This window comes from Macaca nemestrina, chromosome 4, assembly GCF_043159975.1.
Source record: "Macaca nemestrina isolate mMacNem1 chromosome 4, mMacNem.hap1, whole genome shotgun sequence".
NCBI classification, from domain to species: domain Eukaryota; kingdom Metazoa; phylum Chordata; class Mammalia; order Primates; family Cercopithecidae; genus Macaca; species Macaca nemestrina.
Genome location: NC_092128.1, coordinates 10,690,881 through 10,717,604, shown reverse-complemented (window position 1 = coordinate 10,717,604; position 26,724 = coordinate 10,690,881). Strand labels below are relative to the sequence as shown.

At 40.6% G+C, this 26,724-nt stretch overlaps 1 protein-coding gene and 1 long non-coding RNA gene across 2 annotated transcripts in view; one reads left to right on the top strand and one right to left on the bottom strand.

The window, feature by feature from the left end:
• LOC105474842 (contactin associated protein 2) overlaps positions 1-26,724 on the top strand; it is a 2,256,224-nt gene that overhangs the window by 2,108,444 nt on the left and 121,056 nt on the right. The gene's annotated exons all lie outside the window — the stretch shown is intronic.
• The window catches only part of LOC105474840 (uncharacterized), a 53,387-nt gene continuing 47,105 nt past the window's right edge, over positions 20,443-26,724 (bottom strand). The window contains exons 2-4 of the long non-coding RNA XR_011621879.1: positions 24,025-24,073; positions 21,758-21,812; positions 20,443-21,114 (exon numbers count right to left, since the gene is read on the bottom strand). This is a non-coding gene — a long non-coding RNA (uncharacterized lncRNA). The remainder of the gene's footprint in view (positions 21,115-21,757; positions 21,813-24,024; positions 24,074-26,724) is intronic.

Below are 26,724 nucleotides of genomic sequence, written 5' to 3'. Positions count from 1 at the left end.
GTTGCTTTCTTAGTTGAACCTCTCAGAGCCTGGGTTCTCCCAGTGGCAAGACGGGGAACACAAATGCCTACTTGCAGGTTGTTAGCTCCCTGAGGGCAGAGATTGTTGGGCAAAGACTGTTTTTTTTTTAAACTAATCTATTTGCAGCAAACTGATCAGTGGCTAGTATACAGAAAGGGCTCAAAAAATACTTGTGGAGTAATTGGACTACTCTTTTAATATTAAGCTGATAACGTCTTAAGACGTTTACAACACAATGCCTAATACATAAACAATTACCATTTTTTATGCTGGCTACATGCCAGTTATTATGTTATATGCTGTAAGTACAGTACTGTGTGCGTTTCTCACACCACCACAGATCATTGTTACCCTCGTTGTATAGAAGAAGGAACTAAAGCTCAAAATGATTAAGTTTTTTTCTTAAAGTAGGGTTTCCCAACAACAGAACTATTGATATTTTGGGTCAGAAAATTCTTTATTATGGGGCTGTCTTATGCATTTTAGAATGTTTAGCATCCTCCCTGACCTTTACCCACTAGATAGAATTAGTACCCCAAGTTGTGACTACCAAAAATGTCTTCCAACATTGCTACATGTCCCCCAGGAGGAAAAAATTACCACGCAGTTGAAAACCACTGGCTTCAAGCCACTCAGCTGGTCAGTGGTGACGCTGAGATTTGAAAAGCGTGATTTGTGAACCCAACACCTATGCTTTGCTTCCTGATAACACCTGCATCTTCCAAAATGGTGAGGAAGAAGGACAAGGTCCTTGCTACTCTGAAACTAAAATTCTGTTAATAAAATTGAAGGAGTCACCGTGAAGACCCCAAAAAGACATGTAGGTGCTTGAGAAACTAATCATTGGCCACCCCTTCAAGCCAACATTCCTTTGATATTTGATCTTTTCATAGGGGCAGGACTGAGGAGGAAGGTGCTTAAATGTCTCTTTGAAAACAACATATACTGCAGCGAAGGACAACCCATTTGTATTCCCCAGCTGTGTAAAAATCCATCTATGCAGACATACAGTATTGAACTTGCAACTGATATGTACTCCGGCCAGGTTTTGAAACCCCCTGGAGTTTCATGCTCCAAAGTTGTTGCTTTACTTTTCTAGGATCAGTTTCTGCTACTCAGAAACTGCTACTCTGAAACTGACTCTATAAAAGAAGGAGAAGATGGCTCTAAATACCTAAGATGACTTCACACTGAGCTCTTTGATGAGCACTGCTCAAAAAGGGACACATAAAAAGGATGAAAGAAAGGCTACCTAATCAAGGACAAGAGTGATCTTTATAAAGGGGATGGAGGATATGTATTCAAGAAATAGTGGTGTGATCACTGCCAACCAACAGCAAACTTTTAGAATGGATTCTTACATAATTCTGAATGCTTCTAGAAGGAATTCAGAATCATTAGCAATCAGCAAAGGTTCACAAAGGAGAAATCTCACTAGGCCTAGTTATGTCCATCTTTTATCCCTCATATCCATCCAACTTTTACCGGCCGAGTGATATCATAGACTTTATCTTTCAGCAACACATTTAATAATCTCTCAAGAAATCTTCAAGAAAGAAACTGAAAGTGGGGTGTTCTGTTTGCTCATGTTGTTTTCAACATCTCTTTTAATGCCTTGGAAAAAGACACAAATAGCATGTTTAATAAGTTTGCAAATGTCACGAAGCTGAGAGGGATGGTTTAATATGATGGATTATAAAAAGCATTTCAAAGCCATCTTGACAGGCTAGAAAGATGGGATAAAAATAATAAGATGAAATGTAATAGAAATAAACTTAATTGCTGCACTTAGATCAAAAAATATATACAATCACTTAAGTTGAAGTTGGGAGACCCCCGGCATCATGAAAAAACTTAGGAAATTGGTTTGATGGAAAGTCTGGTACAAGCAATGTTCGTTCCATGGTGATGGATTCTTAAATGAACATGATTCTGAACCACACTAGTATGAGAATCATGTCCAGAGCAAGGATATTAGTCAACTGAGGAGAAAACCAGATAGACACAAGACCCGTAAAGGAAATGTCAGAAGACCTGGGAATGTCTGGTCAGAAAAATATGTGATTTGAGAGACGGGAGAATCAGTTTTCCGTCTTTGGTAACTGCCACATGCAGGGTGGATTAGACTTAGTTGAGGCTTACTCAGCAAGACTGAGTAAGCAGAAGATATGAAGCAAAAGCAGAAGATATGGACCAAAAGCAGAAGATATGAAGAGGAAAATCTCAGCTCCCCTATAAGAAAGAATTTCCTAACAATTAGAGCTTTTCAAAAGTGAGTGGCCTCTACTTTGAGGTAATGAACTCTCTATTACTGAATATTCAACAAAGGCTAAACAGAAATGTGCCCTCTACATTAAGGAGTTATCTGGATTGAGTAAAACCAGATTAGATATAGCCTAAATCACCTTTGAAACTTTAAGATTTGTGGTAGGACTAATTTTCTTAATTAAAAAGGCGGAAATGCAATATCATAGTAGAACAGGGTCTCCTGTTCCATTAGCAACTAGGAGGATAACATTTAGGGTTCCTTGATATAAAACACTGTCATGATGCATGACGATAGATACGAATTTAGAAGAATATCAATGTACAGTGATCACCACATCACTGTGAATTTTGTAATTATATAGACAACCTCTGTTTCCAAGATGGCAATATGCATTTTAATTTTATTTCTGAGCCCTCTTTAATTAATTGTTTTTCAAATTAACTATTTCTGCCATTTTTTAAATCAGTAATATAAAACCATAATGAAGTAGATATATTCTGTAATAAAAAGACAGTAGCTTCTCTGTGTAAACTTGAGAAGCTGCGCTTAGAAAGAAACTGAATACTAATGCAGTGTCATTGTTGCTTTGCTGACCATTGCTGGTTGTCAGTGGCGATGTCTTGGGTGGTTAAAAATAAAGTGAACTTCTATCCATTTGAACTGACTAGAGTTTGTAAGTCATATTGGTCTCAGATCCTCATATTTCCCAAACTATCATTATCCAAAGCAACTCCAATAGAAGATGAGCCTCCTAGTAGCCACTATATTATTTCCATTATAATCTAAATTGTGAATATCATGATCCTACATGACTTTTTAGTGATTAAAAAATTCTTTTTCTAGGGCTTTCTAAAACTTTCTGGAACTTTGGCAAAGCCTCTTGACACAGAAGGAAATAACATACTTAGATCTTCATTTGTTGGTGAAATAGTATACTGTGATAAGCATGCTGCTCACGGACTATTTCTGGCCAGAGTTATGAATGGAAAGATTTGTGTGATTTCCAGGCTAGAACATTTAAGCACTCATGCAAAACCCTCTAGAGTCCTTTTATCCCTTTGGCAAGGTGACTGACAAGCCTAAGACAGTGATTTTTTCCGTAAGCCTGGGTCCCTCTGTGACTACAGTGAACAGAAAACTCTTGACTTGTGATGAGCATATAGCAAGAGATAAAAAATAAAAAAAAAAACTCTTTGCTTTGTTAAGCCAAGACTATAGGGTTGTTTGTTACTGTGCCAGAGCCTCACCTGTCCTGACTGATGCATAAGGACTGACTTAACGGCAGACTTTGCTCTCTCACCCTTGGGTTTGATCTCTAATATAGTTTGGATGTTTGTCCCCACCGAAATCTCATGTTGAAATGTAATCTCCAGTGTTGGAGGTGGGGCCTGGTGGGAGGTGTTTGGATCATGGGGGTGGATCCCTCATGAATGGCTTGGGCCATCTCCTTGGTGATAAGTGAGCTCTCACTCTGAGTTCACACAAGACCTGGGTGTTTAAGTGTGTAGCACCTCCCCCACCCAACACTCTTTCTCTGGATCCTGCTTTTGCCATGTACGCTGCCTGCTCCACCTTCACCTTCTGCCATGATTGTAAGCTTTCTGAGGCCTCCCCAGAAGCAGATGGCAACACTATGCCTCCTATAAAGCCTTCAGAACTGTGAACCAATTACACCTCTTTCCTTATAAATTACCCAGTCCCAGGTATTTCTTTATAGCAGTGCAAGAACAACCTAATACAATCTCTTACTCTACTATTTGCCAATTGTATGACTTTGTCAGGTTACTTAACTTTGTGTGTATTTGTTTTCTCACGTTTAAAATAGGAATAGTAATGGTCTGTATGTCACAGGATTCAGCAAAATAATACATATTTAGCAAGTAGCACAGTCTCTGCCACAAAGTATGTGTGTAATACTAGTTTTTTTACTTCGCCGTAATCAGCAAATGTACACTCATCATATGTCAGATGCCAGGCATTGTATAAGTCCCTGGAACATCATTAGGGTCCAAGACAGGCACATTTTCTGCCTTTGGAAACTTTCTATATTCAAATCCAGTTCTCAGAGGTTTCTCTTGGGAGAACCCAAAACAAGATAGGTGATCGTACAATGTATCAATATGCACTGGGTCATATTTTTAGAGCTTAAGTTTCTGGAAAAGAAGGTAATGGAAAGGCAATTAGAAGTAAAAAGACAAGAGGGTGGGATACATGGAAAGAAGTATAGGATTCTTTGGGAGCAAGTAGGGAGGGCACTTGAGCTAGTCCAGGAGTGGGGGAAGGCATACTAGAGGAGGTAACACAGAAGCTGGGTCCCTAATGATGAGTTAGAATGATCTGGGTAAACCAATGGACTGAAGTAGAAACCATAAGGGCGGGGGAGGTCAGTTCTCCACTCTACACAGCAGTCCACCCAAAACTGTGTGGCTCAAAACAGTAGTTCATTATTTCTGGCAATTCTGTGAATTGGCAGGGTGGTTGTTCTACTTCATGACTCCGGGCAAGGTGTGAGAATGACTGGATAGCCCAAAATAACCTCACTCACGTGGCTGGCCGCAAGTGCTGGCTGCACAGGAGATCTCTGGGGCCACAAGCCAGGGGCTCAGTTCTCCCGCAAGGGTTCCAGATCATGGCTGCTTGGGCTACCTCGCGGCATGGCGGCTGGGCTCCAGAAAGGAGCTTTCCAAACAGCAAACATAGAAAGTGGAGGTCTCTAAGAGCCACCTTTCTTGCCACGTGCTATTGACCAAAATCTGGGTTCCAGCCCATGTTCCAAGAGAGAGGAAGCAGACCCTACCTCTTGGTGGCATCGTGGCCAGGTCACATTGCAAAGAAACGTGCCATGGGAGTTACAGTTGTGACATCTTTGGAAACGCAATGTGCTATGAGGGAAATTTGAGGAACCACAGCAAGTTGCACTCAGAATAGTGGAAAGTAGGATGTGAAGGTGCGTGTGATAAAAATGCCGCAGCGTAAGCAGGATTCAAATCAAAGGGGGCTTTACCAGCAGGGCCACATGTCCTGCTTTGCCCGGAACAGACCCAAGCTACTCCTGCCAGGACAAGTGTACATTACTTGCAGTGCCCACTTTTACTCTAAAAATAGGACTGTGCAGGTTGATAAATTGTACGATCACGATCTTGTTGCGTTCTCCCAAGAGAAACCCTGGAGAATTCGATTTGAATATAAGAAGTTTACCTGGGGGACAATCCCATAAAACAAGCAGGAAAGCAGAGACATGAAACAGGGAAAGGGGTGGAGCATTGTCAAGCCACTCACCACTGTGGACACCTGGAACATAATCCCACCAGGTCACTCTGGAAGACAGTGCGAGACCTGCCTCCGAGTGTCCCAACTGAGGCAGGAGGAAGCCAGGGTATCTCGCCACCTCCTCCCATCCTTCAGAGATGAGGGCTGCTTCCTGCGGTACTAACTCCCCAGCACTTCGGGCTTGTCCCGTGTTTACACCCAACACGCTGCTGAGGCCAGAGGAAAGTGCAGATGACAGGGAATCGCAGTCGGTGGTTCCTGGAGCAGGACTGAGGTGAATGCCGAGCACTGACAGCATCTGCCATATTACGGGTTTATTTATAAGCCATGTTAAGGTTTTAATGTTATCTTAGGGGTGAAAGGAAGTCAAGGAAGGATGTTTTTTAATCCGGAGAATAATGTGATCAGATTGACATTTTAGCCAGATAGCACCATCTGCAGAGTGCAAAATGCATAACAGGAAGTGAGAAACTGCAGGGAGACCAAATTGGAGGTTGCCATGGTTATCACAAAATTGCACATCGTAATGCACAACACAGCTCAGATATGCAGAGAAAATGCAATGTCTTTTTCTGTGTCTGATGATCTCGTATTCCTTCTGGGTGGCAAAGGCAAATAAGCTAAACGTCCAGGCCGGTTTAAAGCTGATTCTGACTTAATCATTTCAACATTCCTTCCTGGTTGTGCTCTGTCCCTCATGAATAAAAATGTTCAGTCTCTCAAAGAGCCTTTCCCGTCCTCTGCTTCTTTCTAGAAGGTGCTGACCAGGTGTACAGAGTACAGAAGGGGACAGGCAGCAACATGTGTAGCTTTAGCATTCTAATGATACCATGGGCAGGGAGAGACCTGGATGCATGCTGGTCCTTGAGTTTGCATGGCCAGGCATCTGCTGGCCTCCGGCCCAGTGTTCTGTGTCCCTGAGTGCTCTTCTGGCCTTGGAGCTTAAATCTGTGGTTGATGAACTTTGAGTCCCTTTCTTTGACTCAGGCAGTGTTCCCAGGGAACACCTGCCATCACTCCCTTTGCTTCTTTGCTGTGCCCTCAGCTCCCACTTGAGAGACCCCTAAGCCTAAGTCTCTGTGGCGTCCTCCGTCTCCCCATGGCAGGTTGTCGTCAGCTATCAAGAAGTCAGGGCTTTCATCTCGGGCTTCATGCTGCACGAGAATGAGATGAAGCACGTGAGGACCAGAGACCCTGTCTGCTTACTCTTCTTCCCTCTCTACATGAGGCTGGGCTGTCCCATGTTAGGACAGTACCTCCCCACCCTCTACACAGCAACCTCTTCCCAGAGCCCCAGACTGGGAAGCAAGGCAAGAGCCCTAAACCCTCAGTCCCATCCGTCATTCTTTAGAAATCCACTTCTGCTCTCTGGGCCAAAGCTCAGCTCTCATCTCTCCTGCTGTGTCTCCTCCTTTTCTCATAGTCTTCTAGGGCATTAAGAAAGAAAGAAAAAAAAAGTTTTGCTTTTACTTCCTACAAAAAAAAAAAAAAGTGCCATCTAACAAATAGCTCCAAAACTCAATTGCTCAAAACAATTCTATTTTTATCATTGATCTACAGGTCAGCTAAGGGCCAATCGTTCTGTTGTACACTTCTCATCTTCCTCCTGGGACCAGGGAGTTAGCATGGGCATGTTTTTCTCTGGCAGAGACACAAGGGAACAAGCCACTCACACAAGCACTTTCCAGGCCTTTGGTCTTGCCACATCCACTAACATCTGATTATCTAAAGTAAGTCATGTGGCCAAATCCAGAGTCAAGGAGAAGAGAAACTCCCTTTCCCTTCAGTGAAGAAAACAGCAAAGTCACATGGCAAAGGCCACCAATACAGGAAGGGTAAAGAATTAGGGGCCGCCAATGCCATCTTCCATACTTAGGAGGTGGATGCAGGAGAACTCTCTGACCTCCTTGGTGTACTAAAAAGCCTGAGTAAAGGAATTTGGGGAAATCATTTATTCACTCAAAAGTATGTTCAGTGCTCACAGATACCAGGTGCTAGGCACAGAACAATGGATAAAACAAATCTCTTATCTTTATGAACCATGTACTCTCATGGGCATAGACAGAATGAGAAAAGAGTTGTGTAATATAAATGTTAGCAATAAGCGCTATGAAGAAAAGTAAAAGAGGCTTAGCGGGAAAGCATGTTACAATGGCCAGGAAAGTCCTCTTTGAGGAGGCAATATTTAAGCAGTGGCCTTAACAAAGTGAGAAAGCCAGCTGTGTGGACATCTGCTGGAAAAGCATTCCAGGAAGAGAGAATGGCAATCCAAAGGCTGTGAGGTAGGGACACGCCTGGCTTGTTCAAGGACAGCAAGAAAATCAACATGGCTGGAATACAGCCATCAAGGGACAGAGTGGCAGGAGACAGATGAAGTCAGAGGGTTAGCCAGGAGCTGATTGCACAGATGGAGACCATCATGGAGAGTCTGCACTTTATTCTAAGTGAGATGAGAAACAGTAGAAGGTTTTGAGCACATAAGTAACGCAATCCGATTTACATATTAGAAAGATCATTCCAGCTGTGGGATGCTGTATTAACTACAGAAGGGATGGGCCAATAGAGGGACAGGATGGACACTAAGAGACCCGTTCAACTACAGTTGTGGAGTCCTTGTGAGAGTTAGAGGCACATGCATCAATGCAATAGCAGTGATGGTGATGGAGAAATCTTTGGACTAGGAACACATTGAAGTCAGAGCCCATAATATTTGGTGATCAACCAGATGTGGTGGGTGAGAGAAAGAGATGTCAAAGAGCGTTTCCCAAGGTATCGGTCTGAATAGCTGACCCAGTGGTGGGGCTGCCTACTACAGTGAGGAACCCTGCGAGAGAAGTAGTTTAGGAACTGTGGAATAAAAATTGAGACTTCCATTCTAGACACATTCAAGGCTATTCCATGGATGCATAGCACTGAGGTGCATGTCAGAAACCGAACACCACCTGTAACAACACGGCCTTCTCCTGTCTTTATCTCCCATCTCCTCCTCGGGCAGATAGATGTCTTGGCTTGACTAGGATGTTGATAGTTACTGGGAAAGGCAAAAAAGAAAAAAGCCTATTGATAAACGTCAGAATATATCTCCATTATAAAGTCATTCAAGTGTTCCACGTGAACTCAATGATAAAGAACAAATTATTGATACACAAAACAGCTTGAATGAATCTCTAGAGAATTGTGCCAATGGAAAAAAAGCCAATCCCAAAAGGTTACATACCTGGTGATCCCATTTATGCAACATTTTTGAAATGACAAAATTTTAGAATTAAGGACAAATTAGTGGGTGCCAAGGGTTAGTGACTAGGACAGGAGGGAAGGGGAAGGAAGAGAGGTGTCGCTAGAAAAGGAAAACAAGGGGGCCAGGCATGGTGGCTCACTCCTGTAATCTCAGCACTTTGGGAGGCCGAGGCAGGCAGATCACTTGAGGTCAGGAGTTCAAGACCAGCCTGGTCAACATGGTGAAATCTGTCTCTACTAAAAATACAAAAATTAGCTGGGCATGGTGGCCCATGCCTGTAGTCCCAGCTACTCAGGAGGCTAAGGCAGGAGAATTGCTTGAGCCCGGGAGGCAGAGAGGTTGCAGAGTGACCCAAGATCATGCCATTGCACTGCATCCTGGGTGACGGAGCTAGACTCCATCTCAAAATTTAAAAAAAAAAAAAAAAAAGGGAGGGGGGAAATGAGAGATTCTTCTGCTGTGGGAATTATTCATTATCCTGACTATGGTGGTGGATGCACAGACCTACACAGATGATAAAATTGTGCAGAATCACATTTGCACACATACAAGAGTACAAAATCTGAAAAAGATCATTGGATTTTATCAGTGTGAATATCCTGATGGTGACACTGCACTCCAGATTTGCAAAATATCTCCAATGGAGAAACTGGGCAAAATACACAGGGGGTCTCTCTGTACAATTTCTTACAACTACATGTGATTCTACAATGGACTCAGTTAAAATTTCTATTAGAAAAAGCAATAAAAAGCCAGGTGCAGTGGCTCATGCTTGTAATCCCAGCACTTTGGGAGACTGAGGCAGGTGGATCACCTCAAGTCAGCAGTTTGAGACCTGCCTAGTCAAGATGGCAAAACCCTGTCTCTACTAAAAATACAAAAATTATCCAGGCAATGGCTGTAATCTCAGCTACTTGGGAGGCTGAGGCAGGAGAATTGCTTGAACCTAGGAGATGGAGGTTGCTGTGAGCCGAAATCATACCGCTGGACTCCAGCCTGGGCAAGAGAGGGAGACTCCATCTCAAAAAAAAAAAGAAAGAAAGAAAGAAAAAGAAAAGAAAAAGCAATAAAAGTAAAAAAGACCAAGTCCACATTCTTCTGTGGAGCCATTTATTCATGGGATATTTAGTCAGTGTCTCCTAGGGGCTAGTGCCCTCCACTCTGGGGCAGCGTGATGGACAGAAGAGGGACCTGCAGTGATTAAGCCACCAGCTCTACCCATTCCCTCTTCACTTTCTTGCGCTAGCTGGTAGATATTAGGAAATATGTGGGAATTATTATTTATTTACAGCTTAGATTTTTATTGTTCTTTTAGAGTCATTGTCGAAGAGAATGATTAATATAATACGTTTCTTTAAAAAGGAGCTAGGGAAAATGAGGTAGATTAAACTGCCTGCAACTTCTCTCAAGGAGAGTTCCCGATGGCAGCTATCACCTTGTGATTTATCTCTACCTCCTAAGAGTAGAATGCAGCAAAATTGATAAATGAACAAATGGCAAATAGTTAATTGAAATTTCTGGTCAGTTGCCTTTGCGTTTTACTGTAAGGACAGAAGCAGCAGGAAAGCACTGATGAGAAAACTTATTTAAGTGATAGGTGAGAAATAACATTTCAACTGAAGAGAAGAAATTATATCCCGTTTTTCATATCCTAAAGAACATATAGCATAGTCTTAATGTCCAAAATATTCTCAAGGCTGAAGGAAATCTATTTTAAAGGAATTCACCCAGGGAGTTGTAATTCAAGGTTGGCTTCTCATTCTTTTTTAATTGCATTAACTTTCATTCTTAGAAATTTATTGGGCTTTATTATTATTATGCCTTACAGAATCATAGGAAGCTATAGAGAAATAATTTATTGAAACTTTGTCACATTACAGCTGAGGAAAACGAGGCCCAGAAAGGTGAAATGAGGCCAAGGTCACATAGCTGATACTTCAACAATGTTTTTTTTTTTTGAGACAGAGTCTCACTCTGTCACCAGGATGGAGTGTAATGGCGTGATCTCAGCTCACTGCAACCCCCACCTCCTGGGTTCAAGCAATTCTCCTGCCTCAGCCTCCTGAGTAGCTGGAGCTACAGGTACACACCACCACACCCAGCTTATTTTTGTATTTTTAGTAGAGACGGGGTTTCACCACGTGGGCCATGGTCTGTCTGCCTTGGCCTCCCAAAGTGCTGGGATTATGATGTTTTCAATACAATATACTGTCAATATCAGGATATCTTTTCTTGTCACCCAAATGTGTCTTTAACAAGGACAATTTATAATTATTAATTAATAATACATCATAACCTGGAAACATACTCTCAATATCTAGACAAACAGCTGCAAAGGCAAATATTTTCATAAGTGTAGGCTGGAAGAGGATATTTTGAACATCAAGGGTTAGGCTCAGTACAGGCTCTGTGTCAGAACACCTGCAATTCTGGCCGCCCCATCTGCTCAAGGAGCTTGAACAGGTTTCTTAAAATCTCAGCTTCAGTTTTCTTAACCATGAAATGAGAATGATAGTAGTGCCAATATCATAAGCTTTGTTATGAAGATGAAAGATGCTATCATAAATATAAAGGGCTTATCACAAAGCCTGGCACACAGTGAGTGTCCAGTATGTCTTGGGCAGTATCATTACATCTAATCTTTGACTTTTAGTTTATACAAATAAAGAATGGTTGACTCCAATCCTGGGTCACTCATAAAAAGAACACTAAAACAATGAAAAACTGAAAAACCTTTTCATTGAAAACCAATTGGTATCATCATCTTTCCATGGTTTTCCAAAATTAAATTATTTTTAATTAACAAAAGCAACCCCCGCCAAAAAAAAAATCATTTATTGTTAAAATGTGGTGAGAGATCAGAAGTTCTGTTTTAATAACATATTTAGTATTTGGTTAAAGAAGATTGTCAAAAGCACTTCTGTCCCAAATCTTCAGCTCACCTGTCTTTGACACACAACATACTTTTGCATACCCAATTGTTTTGAAATAAACATTTGAAAGTCAAAATTCTGGGCTGGGCTCAGTGGCTTACACCTGTAATCCCAGCACTTTGGGAGGCCAAGGTGGGTAGATCACCTGAGGTTAGGAGTTCGAGACCAGCCTGGCCAACATGGCGAAAGCCCATCTCTACTAAAAAAAAAAATACAAAAAAAAAAACAAAAAATTAGCCAGGTATGGTGGCGGGCACCTGTAAGCTCAGCTACTTGGGAGGCTGAGGCAGGAGAATCGCTTTAACCCAAGAGGCAGAGGTTGCAATGAGCCACCGAGATCATGCCACTGCACTCCAGCCTGGGCAACAAAAGCAAAACTCTGTCTAAAAAAAAAAAGAATGTCAAAATTCTTCTTATTATGACATTCCGAAATATTCCAGAAGGCATGGAAAATTTTTGAATTTCTTATGTACATACAGTTGATCATTATTACTATGTATTTCATGTTTACAAATTCACCTACTCACTAAAAGTTATCTAGAACCTCAAAAGTATTCATGGTGATTTTGTGGTTATTTGCAGACATATGCTATGCAGCAAAAAAATTGTCATCAATGTGTACATTCTCATTTGAAGTCAAACAACGTGATGCCCTTGCCTTCTAGTTTCAGCTCTTATACGGTAAACAGGTATCATTTTTGCAGTCTATTCAGTGACATTTTTTTGCAGTCTTGTGTTTTTATTGGTGATTTCACTGTATAAAATGGCCCCTAAGTGGAGTGCTGAAATGCTGTCTATTGCTCCTAAGCATAAGATGCCGTGATGTGTCCTGTGGAGAAAATATATATGTTAGATGAGCTGTGTTTAGGCATGACTGATTGTGTTGGCAGCCGTGAGTTCAATGTTAATAAATCAACAATGTATATTTCAAAACTGAATATTAAATAAGATACACACATAAGCAAGGTAATGTATTGGTTGGTTAATAAAACGTTATGATCAGAGGCTTGCAGGAACCTAACCCTGTATTTACTTTAGGAACAATGTTGTAGTATTCAGTAGTTGAGTGTTAGCAGCAACTGTGTGAAACATAACTACTGCAAATAGTGACAATTGACTGAATTATTTTTAACCTACATCACATGAATATGATGATACATTACGTTTGTATATTATTTTGCAGTTTAAACAGCAGTTCCACAGCTGTTATCACACATGATGTTCATGAAGTGTTACAGTTTTGGCTGTGTCCCCACCCAAATCTCATCTTGAATTGTAGCTCCCATAATTCCCACTTGTTGTGGGAGGGACCCAATGGGAGATAATTGAATCATGGGAGTGGTTTCCCCTATACTGTTCTTGTGGATGTGAATAAGTCCATGAGATCTGATGGTTTTAGAAGGGGTTTCCCTTTCAGTTGGCTCTCATTTTCTCTTGCCTGATGCCATGTTAGATGTGCCTTTCACCTTCTGCCATGATTGTGAGGCATCCCCAGCCATGTGGAACTGTGAGTCCATTAAACCTCTTTTTCTCTGAAAATTACCCAGTCTCAGGTACATCTTTATCAGCAAAGTGAAAACAGACTAATAAAAGGAGAGTGGTTACTGCTCGGCACACTAGAGTAACAAGTCCAACTAAAGCTACCCAGGTAGAGCCTGGTGTTCTCCTTCTGGTTTGTGAAATCTCGTGGTGCTTCCTATAGCATAAAGACTGGCTGCCACTCAACACCACTGCATCTTAGGGTCCAAGGAAGGGGAACATAACATGTTTTGAAGAAAAAAGTCTGGGCTACAAAGGCCCTTTATGTAATCTTGCTAATGACCTGGAATTTAAACTTTGGAGAGCTTGAAGGTTAACAAATTGTAGTAAAAAGAAATCAAGTCACTCCTTGTTTGAATACTCTGAAGAACAAAACAGAAAAATACAATGAAAGGGTAACAGAAGAAGCAGATTTGGCCCAATAAGTTTGTGCTTTGAATGTTCCTCCAGTACTAACATGGCCACATTTGGGAAGACTGGCCTCCCCACAGACTTCTCTATAGCGCTTTGAAGGAAGAATAGAGCAGCCATAGAAAAATAAATGTGGGCATGAAGGAATTATTCATCTCTTAAAAATCTATAGAGTGTGAATAATCCTGCTATAGAAAGCATTAAATGTTTACAACAGATATTTCATGGGACTGCTATGTTTTTTGGCAGCAAGCGTGGCTAGATTTTGAATGTGACAGCTCTGTGCTCTCGTGATAAGATAGACTCTGTGGTCTAAGTAAGAATTATTTTCCTGCTTTGAAATGTAGCTGTTCAAAAACAATAAAGTGTATTTACCTAAGGAAGATAATCTTCTAAAAGAAATGTTTAATAATTTTTAATTCACAATTTACTACTTCTCCAAGGTAAATTCATTTTCCAACTGTTACTCTATCTTTATTGACTGGGAGGAATTAGCATTCAAAGTACAAACTCGGAGGTTCAAGCAAAGCCATATACAGAAGTGAGTCTTATTCCATTGTCCTGTATCACGGGTGCCAGATTTATTTCACAGACTGTCTTTCAGTCTCACCTACAGCAACTAGACAGGTGATCTGGAGGACAGTGTACACTGAATGCCTTCCGAGTGTGAAGCACCTTCCTGGCACTACATTGTCACTAATTCTAACCTTGCAAGTAAGTGCCCACTGAAATCTCCACTTGACATACGAGGAAAGAGCCTCTGAAGTTTTAAAGTGACATGTGCCAAGTCAATAGCTAGTAAGTGAGAGAACCAGGATTCCAGGGTGGGTCTTTCTGTGCTTGTTGGTTTATGTATTGTCTGTGTTTGTTTTATGAAAGAGAAAAGAGCCTGAGAGATAGGCACAGTACAGGTGACCCTTGAACAATGTGAGAGTTAGGGGTGCTGACCCCCTATGCAGTCAAAATTTTGCATATAACTCTTGGCTTTTCAGAAACTTACTACCAATAGCTTACTGTTGACCAGAAGCCTTACTGATAACATAAACAGTTGATAAAGACATATTTTATATATATATTATATACTGTATTCTTTAAATAAAGTAAGCTAGAGAAAAGAAAACATTATTAGGAAAATCACAGGAAAGAGAAAAAACATTTATTATTCCTTAAATGGAAGTGGAACATTATAAAGGTCTTCATCCTCATCTTCTTCACTTTGAGTAGGCTGAGGAGGAGCAGGAGGAGGAAGAGGGTTGGCAGAGGCAGGAGAAAATCCATATATAAGTAGACTCATGCAGTTTAAAACCATATTGTTCAAGGGTCAACTGTATATTTGATACTTCAGAAAGGGGACCATGTCAATTCCTGATAAGATTCTCCTCTTTCCTTTTCCTCCATCTCTCTGTGTCAATCCTAGTGCTCTCATCAGCTTTTAACCAGTAGAGGTCTCTAAGCTGTCTAAAACCTTAGCATGGTAGCAGCCTGGGCTCCCTATACACAGAAAAGGAACTGGCTTCAAAATCCTACTTAATATGGGAAGTGCATTAGGAAGTAGAAAGGAAAGAAAAGTCAAACAATAAGGAAAGGATTAATACAAATCATAAATTAATTTTGTGGGCCTAATTACTATTTTTTTAAAACACTGCAAGTTTTAGTAGATTTTCTTACTCTTAGTTATATAAGTCAAACACTAAAACATGTTAAAAAACACCTTTTTATTATTTCTTAACTATTAAGGTTATTTAATCAAAATTAATTAATATCAAATTAATGGTAATACAAATGAAGTCACATTATTAATTTAAAACGAAGTGACTTAGCCTTGCAAATAATACACTATCGTGTGGATTCATAGTTTGAAGGTTTAACTTTACAGCCTTTTAAATTGACTTAATATTTTAGAGCATTTTTAGGTTTACCAAAAACTGGAGCAAAAAGTACAGAGAGTTTCCATATACTTCCTCACCCCTCCCCACATATATACATAGTTTCTCTTCTTATTAACATCTTTCTGTATCATATTTTTGGTGTTACATACCACACATAGTACATATGTTGTAATCTCTTGTGCCACCCATTCTCTGGGTTTGGACAAAGGTGTAATGACAGGGATCCACCGTTACAGTATCATAGAGAGTAGTTCCCCTGCCCTAAAAATCCTCTGTGCTCCACCTATTCATCCCTCCCTTCCCTCTGCTCCTTGCCCAGTGGCCAGCCAACTACTGATCCTTTTCTGCCTCTAGAGCTTTGCCTTTTCCAGAATGTCATATAGTTGGAATCATACAATATGTACCCTTTTCAGATTAGCTGCTTTCACTTTGTAAAATACATCTAAGTTTCCTTCATGTCATGGCTTGATAGATCATTTCTTTTGATTGATAAATAATATTTCAGCCTTATTTTTATAAGGAAAAAATCAAATCAAGAAACTAAAGTTTTGGCCAGGCACGGTGGCTCAAGCCTGTAATCCCAGCACTTTGGGAGGCCAAGACGGGTGGATCACGAGGTCAGGAGATCGAGACCATCCTGGCTAACACGGTGAAACCCCGTCTCTACTAAAAAATACAAAAAACTAGCCGGGCGAGGAGGCGGGCACCTGTAGTCCCAGCTACTCGGGAGGCTGAGGCAGGAGAATGGCGTAAACCCGGGAGGCGGAGCTGGCAGTGAGCTGAGATCTGGCCACTGCACTCCAGCCTGGGCCACAGAGCGAGACTCCGTCTCAAAAAAAAAAAAAAAGAAAGAAACTACAGTTTGAACAGCCATTATAGAAAAAAAGGTTAAAGTCAATAAACAAAAACAATTGTTCAACTTCACTCATAATTGTATGCACCTCCCAGCTCTTAGACTAGGTAATATCAGTGGCCAGCTGGATGCCACCGATTGAGTGATTGTTTTTATTTCATGACATGTGCTCTATTGGCCCTCCTTTTCCTGACACATTTATAATCACCTTAATCCCAAAGCAACTGTTTTTGACAAATATGCATATATCCTCTGATTTAGTCCATTTTCTCTTGCTATAACAGAATACCCGAGAATGGGTAATTTATAAAGAAAATGGCTTTATTTCATTCACGCTTCTGGAAGCTGGGAAGTCCAAGGGCCACTTCTGGTGACAACTTTCTTGCTGTGTCAAGGCATGGTGGAGGGCATCACATGGTGAGAAAGCAAGACCATGTCAGGCTCAGGTCTCTCTTCCTCTTTCTTTCTTTCTTTCTTTCTTTTTTTTTGGAGATGGAGTTTCGCTTTTCTTGTTGCCCAGGCTAGAGTGCAATGGCACGATCTTGGCTCACTGCAACCTCCAATTCCCAGGTTCAATTGATTATCCTACCTCAGCCTCCCGAGTAGCTGGGATTACAGGTATGTGCCACCATGCCCAGCTAATTTTTGTATTTTTGGTAGAGATGGGGTTTCACCATGTTGGCTGGGATGGTCTCAATCTCTTGACATTGTGATCTGCCCGCTTCGGCCCCACAAAGTGCTGGGATTACAGGCGTAAGCCACCATGCCTGGCCTTTATTTATTTATTTATTTATTTATTTATTTATTTATTTTATTTTATTTTTTTGAGACAGTCTCGCACTGTTGCCCAGGCTGGAGTGTAATGGCGCAATCTCGGCTCACTGCAAGCTCCACCGCCCGGCTTCAAGCAATTCTCCTGCCTCAGCCTCCCAAGTAACTGGGATTACAGGCGCCTGCCACCATGCCCAGCTAATTTTTTTGTATTTTTAGTAGACGTGGGTTTTCACTATGTTGACCAAGCTGGTCTCAAACTCCTGACCTCGTGATCTGGCCACCTCAGCCTCCCGAAGTGCTGGGATTACAGGTGTGAGCCACCGCACCTGGCTTCTCTTCCTCTTTCTTTAAAGCCACCAGCCCCAGCATAGTGGCCCACCATGACGACCTTATCTAATTCTAATTACCTCCCAAAGGCCCCACCTCCAAATACCATCAACCTCAACTCATGAAATTTGGGGGACATTCAAACCATAGCATCTTCTTCAAGATAATGTAAAACTATTAAATAATAGAGTAGAAATCACACTAATAATTTGTGGGTCTATTCAGATTATGTACTACCTGATAATTTTTACCTATTTTTTGAAAATTGTTCCAATCATTCCCCCGGCTTCCTTTTCAAAAGAGTCAAACATAGCCAGTTCATTTAAGGAATCTGCAAAACCTTTCCACCAAGACTTTTATGGTACAGAGAAGTGACTCACAAGCCACAATTCAATTAAATTTAGCAAATATTTCTTGGACAACAACTACATGCTTGAGGTTGGCCTGCGGACCTGTTTTTAAACTTCCTGTTCATTCTACTTTGACTTTTTAATTAGAACACATTAAAATATCTTATTCAGCAAAAAAAAAAAAGAAGAAGAAGAAGAAGAAAGAAAAACCCACTTTGTGTATTGCATTTTTGAATACACAAGAGAAGAGAAGTGCAACTCAGGGTGGTGAGATTCCTCCCTAGCAGGCCTGTCTCCCTTTGATTACCCCGATATTCTGAAGGTGCTGGTTTTGTACACCAGGCACTCTAATAGGACCCTATCAGCTCAGTGTTCTCAGAAATTTCAGTTTTGTCCCAGCCCCTAGAAAGTCACAATACCTCCAGAGCTGTGCTTAACGGGCCATAGTGGGAGGATTTGGAAAGGAGAAGATGAATCTTTTATGTGAAAAGCAGGTGGAGGAAACTGAAGAGTGGGGAGAAGAGAGGTGGATGCTGACCTGAATTGTGCTTTCAGGAGCAGAACGAGTTTGCTCTCTGCATAAGAGATGACCTGAATGGCAGGAGTACGTGTCACTCTGATTGTACACAGATACTGTCTTGGTGGGAGTTTTTCTAACAGATTTGTCCTCCCAGGGTGAAATAGCAGAGAGATTTGAGGCAGCCCTCAACTAGAGTACGACCAATAAATACCAACTTACTGGGGTTTTATTCATTCCTTTTTCCCTGTGTCCAAGAAGCAAAATGATGCTGTAAATGAACACACACACACACACACACACCATGTTGGGGAGGAGGGTAAAGGAACAGAATTGCTCTCAGCAAACACTGGTAACATCAAAATAGCCAATCATGCTGATGGCTGCCACATGGCTCATGGGACGCCTTCCACAGGCCAGCTGTCTTGCTCTTGGCTGGCTGGACTTCCCAGCTCAGTCCCTCACCTCTTTACAGGACAAGGCACACTAGAAACCAAGGCTGTTGGGGGAGGCAGCAACAGAGACCAGACATTCCCTCTGCACACACATGATGTCATCAATAGAAACTCTGCTGATGATGAACCCACTTTCATATAAACCCTTTAAAGCCTGAGTTATTTTTTGCAATGACAAAAATAACAAACCACATTTTTTTTAAATAACCTCCTTAATAATAATGGAAATTCAGGTGACATTAATGAAAATTGTAACACATGTTCAAATCAGAATCTATGTTCAGTGTTATATGCAGAATATAAAGGGATTTATTTTCTCAATCGATAGAAAAGGCAAGTCGTATTTAAGTAGTCACGGTATCCTGGATTTTTAATATAACAACGTAATTGAATAATATAATATTTTGAAGTATCTGGTTTTAGTATTTAAGGTGATAAAATATTAAATTTAAGCTTAAAATTAAAAATGGAGGAAAAAGAAAAATTAAACTGAAGTGAAAATGTTTCTTGTTTTTTAAAAAATCATGGTACATATCAGTTTTCACCTTCACTTTTAGAAGTTACAGCGCAACCCTCTATCACGTGGTAGAGAGAGTCAGCCATATGGAAAACCGAGCTGATTGTTCTATTCTTGTGCAAATTCTAACCCTAAAATATTTCCTTATAATGCTTTAAGAAAGAAAATAACTCTGCAAAACATTTTTTATCATTTTGAAAGCTCCCTTTGTCTTGATTCTCATTGTGAAGCTCCAGGATAGGAAAATTTCCAGGGATGAGAATTTATCTTCACTTTCTCTATGCTATCATTTCAGAATGAATAGTGATCAGGTTTTAAATAATGCATTCCACAGGTGTGAGCAACCGCCCTATCACTTTCTATCTTCATGTGGCTGGTGCCTACAACACTAAATTTCTGCTGCAGATTCATTAAGGTAGTTGTTCATTCCCTGTCGTAATTAGACCTCCCATTTCAGCCTTTTATGTCAAACCCATCACTCACCCTGACACTCAAGCTCACCTCTTTGCAAAGCCCTTCCCTGGTGCTATCCTGGCTCTAAACGCAGGTGATAAATGTGTCAGCATGGGGGACTTTCCTGTCCCTGAGGACCATCAATCATTAAGTAGAGAGAGCTTTTTCCAGCAGCCTCCTAAGGTTTATACCCATGAGGATATTATTTTGGTGGCTGCATAAAGGAGAATTATTACTTGAAATGAGTTTTGTGAAAGGATGGTTTTGGTGTTGCTTTGGCATCATTTTAAGCTTCTTTTCATAAAATTGACCAGCATAAGTCAGAATTTATACTTCTATGAATGTAGATTTTCACCATCTGATGGTGCTGAGTCCCACAGAGAAGAGGATTTGAGACTTTCCAGTATTCAGAGATCTCTACGATGTGCAAGAATCTAGATATTAAGAGGCCATACTGACTTCAATCCCATGCTAAATTAATATAGGAGAGTTCACAGTAATAAAAGAAGTATGTAAGTGAACAGCATGTGTTTCAGTCAGGGTTCTCTAGAGGGACAGAACTAATGGAAAAAATAAAAATAAAAATATATATATGGAGTTTATTATTGGGTAATAACTCACACGATCACAAGGTCCCACAATAGACCATCTGCAGGCTGAGGAGCAAGGAGAGACAGTCCGAGTTCCAAAACTGAAGAACTTGGAGTCCGATGTTCCAGGGCAGGAAGCATCCAGCACAAGAGAAAGATGTAGGCTGGGAGGCTAGGCCAGTCTCGTCACACTTTTTGCCTGCTATATTCTAGCCATGCTGGCAGCTGATTAGATTTCCCCCACCCAGATTGAGAGTGGGTCTGCCTTTCCCAGCCCACTAACTCAAATGTTCATCTCCTTTGGCAACACCGTCACAGACACACCCAGGACCAATACTTTGTATCTTTCAGTCCAATCAAGTTGACATTTAGTATTAACTATCACAGCATGGGAGGTAATGCATATGTTAAATAGTTTCATTTAGCCATTTCACAAGGTATACAGATTCCAAAACATCATGTTGTCTACCACAAATACATGAAATTTCTACTTGTCAACTTTAAAAAAATGTTGAAAAGAAGTGTGTGAATAACTTTTTACTTTAGATATAAAATCTTAAGGGCCAGGAAAAGGGCACAAAAATCCAGCCTTTGACATCTCAGAAGAAGCGGTGATTAATTTCATTTCATTCTATTGGTTTCCATGGGGTGGTGCTGGGTGGTGAGGCGAACACGGCAGCAGGGATGTTAACATTTCATATGTTAGCCCTAGAAGTAAGGAAAAAAACATATCCCAGATCAGCACTAGCTAGAACCAGGAAACCCCAAAAGCAAAGTCTTTTTTTATTTTTATTTTTTAAAGATAGGTTTTCACAAAAGGAAGTTTTCCAAATTCTATATATAAGAGAGTTGAGAAGGAAGATTTGTCTCTCTTCTTGCCCAGGAGGACAAAGGGAAGAGTATCACATTAAGCCATTCGGGTAAAGCGGAGCTTATTGAATGCTGTGGATTAGGATAACACTAATAGAGTTTTCATTTTTAAGCCAATTCAGATATTCAGATTAATTATGGACACAATGTAGAAAATACCAATTTCTACAAGTTCTACATTTCATTTGAAATCCCAAAGAGGTTAAAGCCGATGGGTTTTAACTGATGAAAACATGTGCCTCTGATTTAAAAGGTTTGCAGTGATGAAAACAAAGCAATGCTGGAGTTACAGAGTGTAGCATGTTGAAGCCACCAGCAGAGCTTAGGGGACCAAAACAACTGTTTCCTAAGAGAAAAAGAGGCTGAGTATCTTAAGCCTGGGGAAGGGAGGAGACAGTAGTTACCAAGCTCAGGTTAGCCACTGGTATTACTCTACCTTTCATGAGACTTCACTGGGGAGGTTGGGGAGATTCGGCCTCACCTAAGGGAGAGATGGCTCGTGAACCCAAGGATGCTGCAGGGACCCTGGCCACCACCTGCAGGCCAAACACCAGAATGAGGACCGTAGAACACAGTCTAACTGCTTCCCATCCATCCCCTCCAACCCAACATCTGGTCTCAGCAACTTCCTCTGCCCTACACTGGGATGCCCTCCGTAGTGGATCTGAACCATACAGCAGATGAAACATGTTGGCCTGACAAGTAGCAGATGGCTATAATTGCCTGAGCCATCTACACTGGCAAATGTTTCTTCTTTATTTGCATATGAGTAAAATTTTTCCCAGTGTTAAATTATGGTGTGAGTAGAGATTTTTTGAGGGCGCAGAGCATAGTTGTATAATCATTGTGATTGATGAAAAAATATTTTTTTTTAAACAACCAAACTCTGCTAACTGAATTTGAATAAAATTGTTCTAATGCTTTCTTTTTCTTTGTAACTCTTCACCACCATCTCAATACACGCATTCCTGGACATACTCGCATACACTCACACAAACACATGCATGGTATTTTTTGTGTGTGAGATACTGAAGGTAGCATGAAATAGCAACCAAAAAATTTGCAGTATTAAAGTTAGATATAGGCCAAGCGTGGTGGCTCACACCTGTAATCCCAGCTCTTTGGGAGGCCAACGCTGGCAGATCACGAGGTCAAGAGATCAAGACCATCCTGGCCAACCAACATGGTGAAACCCCATCTCTACTAAAAATCCAAAAATTAGCTGGGCGTGGTGGCAGGTGCCTGTAGTCCTAGCTACTTGGGAGGCTGAGGCAGGAAAATCACTTGAACCCAGGAGGCGGAGGTTGCAGTGAGCAGAGATTGCGCCACTACACTCCAGCCCAGGCGACAGAGCAAGACTGTCTCAAAAAAAAAAGTTAGATATAACTTGGCTTGACTTGCAGATCAACTGCCTAACCAGTAAGACGGCTTCTGGTATGTGGCTATGTCTCTGAGTTTTACAGGCTTGTTTTCAGATTGATGGTAATAGATGTAAAGAATTGGGCATGGTAAGTCAATAGTAAAAGCTATTCAACAAATTGAGGACAAACAAGGAAATGGGTTAGGAATTGGTCTGTAGCCAGTCTCAGAAATGTTGTGTTAACCTTTGGGATATAATCGCCCAAAATTAAAGTATAGTGATTCATCCAAAAGTACAAAGTATTACTAGCAAGATGGATGAGGATTTCCATCTAACATTTTTCATCTTCTTATTCCTGAGACACGTTATAAAAACACTTAGATTTTGGTAAAAGAGGAGAAGTCATGACTTGGACAGGATTGAAGTTTGTGTCAACATTCCCTGTGCTTTCAAGTTTCAGCATTAGAATCCAAACCCACCAGGCACAGTGGCTCACACCTGTAATCCCAGCACTTTGGGAGGCCGAGGCAGGCAGGTCACTTGAGGTCAGGAGGTCAAAACAAGCCTGGCCAACATGGTGAAACCTCATTTCTACTAAAAATACAGAAATTAGCCAGTCATGGTATCGTGTTCCTGTAATCGCAGCTACTGAGGAGGCTGAGGCAGGAGAACCACTTGAACCCGGGAGGCAGAGGCTGCAATAAGCCGAGATCGCGCCACTGCACTCCAGCCTGGGCAACAGAGCAAGGCTCCATCTCAAAAAAAAAAAAAAAAAAAAAAGAATCTAAACCCTTTGGTTCACAGATGGAAGGAAAAAGTAGACAGTGTTTCCTATTTTACATGTATGCCATGCCTCGAAGTGCCCTGAACAGGCTACTCATCTGTGGCCAATATTATATTATAACCTCTCCATTCTCAGAAGGCACGCTGGCACCCATCTCTGCAAGAAAGGGATCAGATTGTCTGTAAGTCACAGAAATGTTATTGTATTGTCCTTTATTCATTCATCCAGAATATACTCTGTAAGCATCTATGTAATTAAACATTACTAAGCTTACATATAATTAACCTCGAAATAATAACTAAACATTGTTAGTTTTATGTACAGCTAACTCAATAAATAAACTCACTTTCTAGTTATCAGTTTTGGAAAACAAAAGAGCTCTATAACAATTTTGAATTAATCAAAGATCGGAGAATTCTATGCAAACCTATAATCCTTCCCTGTTTAGGGTGAAGAAGCAAAGCTTTGTGTTACTTAAAGACACACTTTGCCATTTTGATTAACTATAATAACTTTTAAAATAAAAAATCAGTCTACTTTCTTGTGTATTTGTTTATAGATCACTATAATTATTGTACTTAGTATGATCAACTTTGTATATTACCGTATTTCATTAAAGTGGCTAACTTCTCTTGTCCGGACATAAGAGAACACTAGAAGACAAAAAACAAAAACTTTTATGCATCTTTTTTCCTTATGAACACTAATTTTATACCATTTTAACATATTTGAGGTGGCAAAAACAAACATATAAATATTGTATCATCCAAAAGTATTTGCATATTTTGTTAACCTATTGCCATTCTAAGAATTCAGGGTAAGTTAAAATTGTGTTAGCAACCAGCATTTATTTTGCATCTATTTCACTCTTGAAATTGTCTAGCTATCAAAGATTATTAACTAATTAACTTCACCATTTGTCTAAGGTCTTAAAGTTAGTTAAGAGTCAAGAAATCACAATTTTTGCAAACATAATGAATCCTGACACCCAGCACTTAAAAATTTTACAAAACTTAATTCTTTTAAAAATCCATTACCTTTTCATTTAATTGACTATAATTATACGTATGTATGTGTATACATTTTAAACAAGTTATAAAATTAGTGATGATCCACTTATAAAAACAAAGTAGGAAATTTAGGAACTTAAATCATAAGAAATGTATCATTGGTCTCGTACAAACCAAAGTATTATTCTGGTATTATTTTTATATGATAAATGAAATTGTAAAGACTCTAAGTCATGCTCAAGGCTCTTCTTCTATTTTGAACTAAGGCTTTCTTCTTGTAACTATAGTTACAAGGGCTACTAAAGAAACACAGCTTAATATTTTTCCTTTTAGACATTTTTGACTACTAATATGGTACAAATATTCCTAATGCACACTCATAATGATAGAATGAATATTGTAATCTTTTTTTTTTTTTTTTTTGAGATGGAGTCTTGCTCTGTCGCCCAGGCTGGAGTGCAGTGGCACAATCTTGGCTCACTGTAAGCTCCACCTCCCGGTTCACCCCATTCTCCTGCCTCAGCCTCCCAAGTAGCTGGGACTACAGTACAGGCACCTGCCACCACGCCCGGCTAATTTTTTGTATTTTTAGTAGAGACGGGGTTTCACCATATTAGCCAGGATGGTCTCGATCTCCTGACCTGGTGATCCGCCCGCCTTGGCCTCCCAAAGTGCTGGGATTCCAGGCGTGAGCCACCACGCCCGGCCTCAATTAATTTTTAAAGCTTCCCAAGAGAGGATAAAAGAGGAGAAAAGGAATAGAAAAAAACAGTGAGAGGGAGCCAGCTTCAGACACTTAAGAGATTATCACTGTAAAAAGCACGCATCTTCCCTTTGAAAGAAGAGGCACTAAACGTTTAGATTCAGGAAAACCCACTGTGACATAGATACATGCAAAAGATAACTCTTACAGCTGATCTAAAAAATTATTTGGGCCTTGAAATTTTTATCAGGTAACATGTTTAAAAGCCAAACTTTATTAATCCTCAAAGAACAGAAATGTAGAAAACAGCGTTTACAATGAGCCAAACACTCTCTCTTTTTAGATTACAAGACAGATCCTCTCTTCATGAAGCTTTCTCCAATTTTCATTCTCAGGCACCACTCAAATGAACAATCTTGTTCGTGTCAAAAAGGTCCCCAAAATAGCCACTGCAGTTCAAAATTATCCTGTGAAATTGTCCAGGCATGATGGCTCACCTCCGTAATCCTAGCACTTTGGGAGACTGAGGTGGGCAGATTGCCTGAGGTCAGCAGTTTGAGACAAACCTGGGCAACATGGTGAAACCCCGTCTCTACTAAAATACAAAAAATTAGCCAGGCATGGTGGCACACGCCTGTAGTCCCAGCTACTCAGGAGGCTGAGGCACGAGAATTGCTTGAACCCAGGGGGCGGAGGTTGCAGTGAGCCAAGATCACACTACTGCACTTCAGCCAGGAAAACAGAGCAATACTCTGTTTCAAAAAAAAAAAAAATTATCCTGTGAAATTGTGCCAGTTAGAGACATAAGCATGTCAGTTAAGGTGATATGAGAGGTATTCGTTTCATAGGAAATGCCCAGTTTTAGGATGGATCAGACACTATGAGCGCTGCAATAGATCCTCCCAAACGATGATGTCTGTGCAGCCTACTTTTGTCAGAACTTGGCCAAAGCCCAATCCGGGGTCAGACAATCCCTTCTGATTTCAGGAAGGCTAATCTAAACAAAGCAGTTCTCAGGAATAGAACAAGACCAACGAAAAAGTTCTTCTAAGGGTTTGAAATCATGACCCAAGTCAAAGTTTATTCAAAGAATGTTGATTGTAGGAGATTCTGAACTCCTGGGCCCCTGAGCCAGCTCAAGAACTGACTTACCTGGCTTACGCTCATTGTCTCCCTAGAGACCTTTTCTTTTAGAGATAACACTCAAGACGCTATACAAGCAGACAATCCACAGGAACAGATATCTGTAAACCGGTAAACAGTATCACCAAAGAACAATACAAATCAGATCAGATAACCAAAAAGTCACTGGTAACCTTATTCCTAGGAGAAGGAAAAAAAAAAAAAAATGGAAGGGAGGGAGGGAGGGAGGGAGGAAGGAAAAAAACACCTAAAGCGGAAGGACCTCAGCAAAATATTGAAGCTCAGTTCAGCATGAACTTTTCGTAACACAGGCAGTGTGGTTACATCAGACAGCTAGAGACACAAAGGATCTCAAATAAGTACACTAAAATTGGTGAGTGGAGGGTTCCCATCCAAGACTGTAGGACTCACAGATGAATATTGATGGAACTTAAAATGCAGAGATTCA